The following is a 7948-nucleotide window of genomic DNA, read 5'->3' as shown; positions in this document are numbered from 1 at the left end:
CAACCACCATCTACAACAACCACCGTGTACAACCACCTACAATCACCGTGTACAACCACCTTGTACAACCACCATGTACAACCACCGTATACAACCACCACCTACAACAACCACCTACAATCACCATGTATAACCACCACCTAAAACCACCGTGGACATCCACCTACAACTACCGTGTACAATCACCACCTAAAACCACCTTGTACAACCACCGTGTACAACCACCGTATACAACCACCGTGTACAATCACCACCTAAAACCACCTTGTACAACCACCGTGTACAGCCACCGTATACAACCACCGTGTACAATCACCACCTAAAACCACCGTGTACAACCACCGTGTACAATCAACACCTAAAACCACCGTGGACAACCACCTACAACCACAGTGTACAATCACCGTTTTCAGCCACCGTATACAACCACCGTGTACAATCACCACCTAAAACCACCGTGTACAATCACCTACAACCACAGTGTACAATCACCACCTACAACCACCGTGTACAATCACCACCTACAACCACCGTGTACAACCACCGTGTACAACCACCGTGTACAATCACCACCTAAAACCATCGTGTACAACCACCGTGTACAATAACCACTTAAACCACCGTGTACAACCACCGTGTACAATCACCACCTAAAACCACCGTGTACAACCACCGTGTACAATCACCACCTAAAACCACCTTGTACAACCACCGTGTACAATCACCACCTACAACCACCGTGTACAACCACCTACAACCACCGTGTACAATCACCACCTACAACCACCGTGTACAATCACCACCTAAAACCACCGTGTACAAACACCGTGTACAATCACCACCTAAAACCACCGTGTACAACCACCTACAACCACCGTGTACAATCACCACCTAAAACCACCGTGTACAACCACCGTGTACAATCACCACCTAAACCACCGTGTACAACCACCGTGTACAATCACCACCTAAAACCACCGTTAACAACCACCGTGTACAATCACCACCTAAAACCACCGTGTACAACCACCGTGTACAATCACCACCTACAACCACCGTGTACAATCACCACCTACAACCACCGTGTACAACCACCGTGTACAATCACCACCTAAAACCACCGTGTACAACCACCGTGTACAATCACCACCTAAAACCACCGTGTACAATCACCACCTACAACCACCGTGTACAACCACCGTGTACAATCACCACCTAAAACCACCGTGTACAACCACCGTGTACAATCACCACCTAAAACCACCGTGTACAACCACCTACAACCACCGTGTACAATCACCACCTACAACCACCGTGTACAACCACCGTGTACAATCACCACCTACAACCACCGTGTACAACCACCGTGTACAATCACCACCTAAAACCACCGTGTACAACCACCGTGTACAATCACCACCTAAAACCACCGTGTACAACCACCTACAACCACCGTGTACAATCACCACCTAAAACAACCTTGTACAACCACCGTGTACAATCACCACCTAAAACCACCTTGTACAACCACCTACAACCACCGTGTACAATCACCACCTAAAACTACCTTGTACAACCACCGTGTACAATCACCACCTAAAACCACCGTGTACAACCACCTACAATCACCACCTACAATCACCGTGTACAATCACCACCTACAACCACCGTGTACAATCACCACCTACAACTACCGTGTACAATCACCACCTAAAACCACCATGTACAACCACCTACAACCACCGTGTACAATCACCACCTAAAACCACCTTGTACAACCACCGTGTACAATCACCACCTAAAACCACCGTGTACAACCACCTACAATCACCACCTACAATCACCGTGTACAATCACCACCTACAACCACCGTGTACAATCACCACCTACAACCACCGTGTACAATCACCACCTACAACCACCGTGTACAATCACCACCTACAACCACCGTGTACAACCACCGTGTACAACCACCTACAACCACCGTGTACAATCACCACCTACAACCACCATGTACAATCACCACCTACAACCACCGTGTACAACCACCATCTACAACCACCGTGTACAATCACCAGCTACAACCACCGTGTACAACCACCACCTACAACCACCGTGTACAATCACCACCTAAAACCACCGTGTACAATCACCACCTAAAACCAGCGTGTACAACCACCTAAAACCACCGTGTACAATCACCACCTAAAACCACCTTGTACAACTACCGTGTACAATCACCACCTAAAACCACCGTGTACAACCACCTACAATCACCACCTACAATCACCGTGTACAATCACCACCTACAACCACCGTGTACAATCGCCACCTACAACCACCGTGTACAATCACCACCTACAATCACAACCTACAATCACCGTGTACAACCACCACCTACAACCACCGTGTACAATCACCACCTAAAACCACCGTGTACAATCACCACCTAAAACCACCGTGTACAACCACCTAAAACCACCGTGTACAATCACCACCTAAAACCACCTTGTACAACTACCGTGTACAACCACCTAAAACCACCGTGTACAATCACCACCTAAAACCACCTTGTACAACTACCGTGTACAATCACCACCTAAAACCACCGTGTACAACCACCTACAATCACCACCTACAATCACCGTGTACAATCACCACCTACAACCACCGTGTACAATCGCCACCTACAACCACCGTGTACAATCACCACCTAAAACCACCGTGTACAACCACCGTGTACAATCACCACCTAAAACCACCTTGTACAACCACCGTGTACAACCACCACCTACAACCACCGTGTACAATCACCACCTACAACCGCCGTGTACAATCACCACCTACAACCGCCGTGTACAATCACCACCTACAACCACCGTGTACAATCACCACCTACAATCACCACCTACAACCACCGTGTACAACCACCGTGTACAATCACCACCTACAACTACCGTGTACAATCACAACCTAAAACCACCGTGTACAATCACCACCTAAACCACCGTGTACAATCACCACCTAAAACCACCGTGTACAACCACCGTGTACAATCACCACCTAAAACCACCGTGTACAACCACCGTGTACAATCACCAGCTACAACCACCGTGTGCAACCACCACCTACAACCACCGTGTACAATCACCACCTACAACCACCGTGTACAATCACCACCTAAAACCACCGTGTACAACCACCTACAACCACCGTGTACAATCACCACCTACAACCACCGTGTACAACCACCGTGTACAATCACCACCTAAAACCACCTTGTACAACCACCTACAACCACCGTGTACAATCACCACCTAAAACCACCTTGTACAGCCACAGTGTACAATCACCACCTAAAACCACCGTGTACAACCACCTACAATCACCACCTACAATCACCGTGTACAATCACCACCTACAACCACCGTGTACAATCACCACCTACAACTACCGTGTACAACCACCATGTACAACCACCTACAACCACCGTGTACGATCACCACCTAAAACCACCTTGTACAACCACCGTGTACAATCACCACCTAAAACCACCGTGTACAACCACCTACAATCACCACCTACAATCACCGTGTACAATCACCACCTACAACCACCGTGTACAATCACCACCTACAACCACCGTGTACAATCACCACCTACAATCACCGTGTACAACCACCGTGTACAACCACCTACAACCACCGTGTACAATCACCACCTACAACCACCATGTACAATCACCACCTACAACCACAGTGTACAACCACCACCTACAACCACCGTGTACAATCACCAGCTACAACCACCGTGTACAACCACCATCTACAACCACCGTGTACAATCAGCACCTACAACCACCGTGTACAATCACCACCTAAAACCACCGTGTACAACCACCTAAAACCACCGTGTACAATCACCACCTAAAACCACCGTGTACAACCACCGTGTACAATCACCACCTTAAACCACCGTGTACAACCACCTACAATCACCACCTACAATCACCGTGTACAATCACCACCTACAACCACCGTGTACAATCACTACCTACAACCACCGTGTACAATCACCACCTAAAACCACCGTGTACAACCACCTACAATCACCACCTACAATCACCGTGTACAATCACCACCTACAACCACCGTGTACAATCACTACCTACAACCACCGTGTACAATCACCACCTAAAACCACCGTGTACAACCACCTACAATCACCACCTACAATCACCGTGTACAATCACCACCTACAACCACCGTGTACAATCAACACCTACAACCACCGTGTACAACCACCGTGTACAACCACCACCTACAACCACCTACAACCACCACCTACAACCACCGTGTACAATCACCACCTACAACCACCGTGTGCAACTAATTTTAAAACCTGTGCCCTTTCCTACTTCCTTGCCTACATGTACATTTGTATCACTCCATGGACGACCATGCAAAGAATCGATACTCACAGAATGGCGCTTCCAGCTGCCATGAGAAGTGTCCAACACAAGTTGGTTATAATATCCAGTTTACCATCAACATCCGGGTAGGTTATTGATTCGGTTGATGCGGCGTAGAGATAGCACAGCGCCAGGTTTATCTGATGGGTTATGGAGACTGCTATTTGTTTCTCTCAATGCGCTTCCCGCAGGTGACACACACGCGAGGTTTCAGGTCACAGTGACAATAATGTGTGATTAGATGTTATATTGAGAGAAGGACAGTAATTCAGAAATACAAAATGTACTATAAATATTTGCTTCCGCGGCCGTCAAAGAAGTTGTTTCAGTTAAAGGTGGTTCTTGTAATTTATAACCTCTGATTGACAATCAGAATAGTCTGTTTCCAAACTCAAGGTGGATTATCTGTTAAAGTAGTTTATGTCAGTCCATGTGGTAGTTTTAAGTTTGTTTGTTTGTAGTCTTGGCCAGACAATCTAGTGATTGGCATCATAAGCATCGATCCACGTAATTGGGATACGATGACATGCACCAACCAAGCATATTCGCCTTTTACGGCAAGCATGGGTTGTTGAAGACCTGTTCTGACCCGAATCTTCACGGGTGGGTAGTTTAAATGAACTGTTCTCTCCTTGATCACGACGGTTTTTATTCACATATATTTTTTTGGTTATACTTGCTTTAACTGACTCTGAAGCTGAAATATTACACCCAATTAAGCATTTTCATAAAATCACTTGGGGACAAGTGTCACACAATTGTCAGAAGCGCCGCTGTTTGCTGTGAAGAGTTCTCTCCCTTGATGCGATTTCTTATTCCCCTGTCTATGAATTGCTGCAGTGACTATTACAGTTATATCACGGCGTGTCAGCTTAATGTGGGAGGAAAGCCCAAAGTGATGCAGGTCGCAGACGTTTACCACTTCGGTGAGCACGGGTATGGTGTTGACAAACCTAGAAACGTAATCGGCGAACTCGAATTCGAACCCACAATCTTAGGTTTGTGGATTCCGCCTTAAGTTCCATACCCGTGCCCCTATGTTCCATTAAAAGGTGAAAGTCCAAGACCTGTATCACTTCCGACATCCAACATTTGGGTGCCACTCAAAATAATAGCGGTGAAAATAGGGTAAAAATAGCGAAACATCCAATTCAATCACACACAGATTACTTTACTGTCGCTTTAATGACAAGATGTAGGTAGCAGAAAAACGCGAGACGTGACGAATGAAGCTGTAGGTTACGGAAAGACGCGATTGATGCATGGCGAATGAAGCTGTTGGTTACGGAAGGACGCGATTGATGTATGAAGGAATAAAGCTGTTGGTTACGGAAAGACGCGATTGATGCATGACGAAGCTGTAGGTTACGGAAAGACGCGATTGATGCATGGCGAATGAAGCTGTATGTTACGGAAAGACGCGATTGATGCATGACGAAGCTGTAGGTTACGGAACGACGCGATTGATGCATGGCGAATGAAGCTGTATGTTACGGAAAGACGCGATTGATGCATGGCAAATGAAGCTGTAGGTTACGGAAAGATGCGATTGATGCATGGCGAATGAAGCTGTAGGTTACGGAACGACGCGATTGATGCATGGCGAATGAAGCTGTATGTTACGGAAAGACGCGATTGATGCATGACGAAGCTGTAGGTTACGGAAAGATGCGATTGATGCATGGCGAATGAAGCTGTAGGTTACGGAAAGACGCGATTGATGCATGGCGAATGAAGCTGTATGTTACGGAAAGACGCAATTGATGCATGACGAAGCTGTAGGTTACGGAAAGACGCGATTGATGCATGGCGAATGAAGCTGTAGCTTACGGAAAGACGCGATTGATGCATGACGAAGCTGCAGGTTACGGAAAGACGCGATTGATGCATGGCGAATGAAGCTGTATGTTACGGAAAGACGCGATTGGTGCATGGCAAATGAAGCTGTAGGTTACGGAAAGATGCGATTTATGCATGGCGAATGAAGCTGTAGGTTACGGAAGGACGCGATTGATGCATAACGGAATAAAGCTGTAGGTTACGGAAAGACGCGATTGATGCATGACGTAATAAAGCTGTAGGTTACGGAAAGACGCGATTGATGCATGACGTAATAAAGCTGTAGGTTACGGAAAGACATGAGCGATGACACATGTTGCCTGCCCTTGCGTGTCGACTTTTCACACAGTACCTGTCTCAACACCACTGTCGTGCTATATATGTTTTTGTAGCGATGCATGAATTCTTTCCCTTTGACCATTCGAACACGACCTCCATTACAGCGAATGACATACCCTTCCGGTGTCCTTGCTGCCGGCGGAACCTTCAAATAAACCTAATGCCGTGATATAGACTTCACGTCAGCGTTTATTGGAATGTCTTAGTGAATTGTTGAAACAGTACCTGACATACATTTGGCCAGGATGAATTAACGTTTGTTCGTTGATAAAGATTAACACAGAAAACGTTGACAGAAAGGTAGGTAACGAGCACGCATGTGATATTTTATTAGTTATCACGTTTAATATGTAAACAAATACCAAATACCTTCTGTGTTACAGACTAAACCGGCCCCGGTTGAAAATCCGACGTATATCTATATATGACGAAACATGGGCAATTTTAACATTTCCATGGAAACACATCACTAAAATGTTCCTGCTAATATGCGTGCAGAGATGAAAGTGGCAAGAATCCATATTATTATTTGAAAATTTCTTTAACTTGTACCATATATTTCCGTGTTGTTGTTTTTTCAACAGTTGGCTTGGACCGCCTCCGTGGTCTAGTGATAGAGCGTCCGCCCGGAGAGCGGAAGATCCGGGGTTCCGATCCCCGGCCGCGTCGTACCAAAAGACGTTAAAAGATGGTACTTGTTGTCACCCTGTCTGGCGCTCGGTATAAAAGTGCTAAAACAAGACAGGTCGGCTCGGACTCAGTATACTGTGTCAGAGTGGGATATTCATGTTAAACTGCGGCATGGTATCTCAGTGAGCTCGCACTATAAATGGGCATTAGTCCGGACTAGTACAAGCAGCCACACACACACACACACACACACACGTACATGCACGCCAGTATATAAGTGCAATAATCTTGGAAGCGACGTTAAACCCAATTTCACCTCACCTCACAGTTGGCTTGCCTTTGCATGTGTTTGTAACGGGTGCCACCGGTGAGGCAGGATACGCCTGATATCATCACTAGTTGATAATGATTCAAACACACACGCGGATGGTATAGTCGGAAGTTTACAGGGGATTACATCTTATGATTATTTTATGATTCTGGAATTGGTTTTGTCGCTTTTATTCAACTAATGATAATTCAAGCGTATAGTTATAAATATTCCCGTGGGTAGAAACAACCGGCTGCATCCTTAATTAATTGGTAATTACACATATGATTGATGTCATAGGACGGACAACACCATCCAAGTTGACGGGACACTCACAATCACGCAACTATATCACAATC

This window comes from Haliotis rufescens, unplaced genomic scaffold (assembly GCF_023055435.1).
Source record: "Haliotis rufescens isolate VD_foot unplaced genomic scaffold, xgHalRufe1.0.p SCAF_43, whole genome shotgun sequence".
Lineage (NCBI taxonomy): Eukaryota > Metazoa > Mollusca > Gastropoda > Lepetellida > Haliotidae > Haliotis > Haliotis rufescens.
This window is presented reverse-complemented; position numbering follows the sequence as displayed.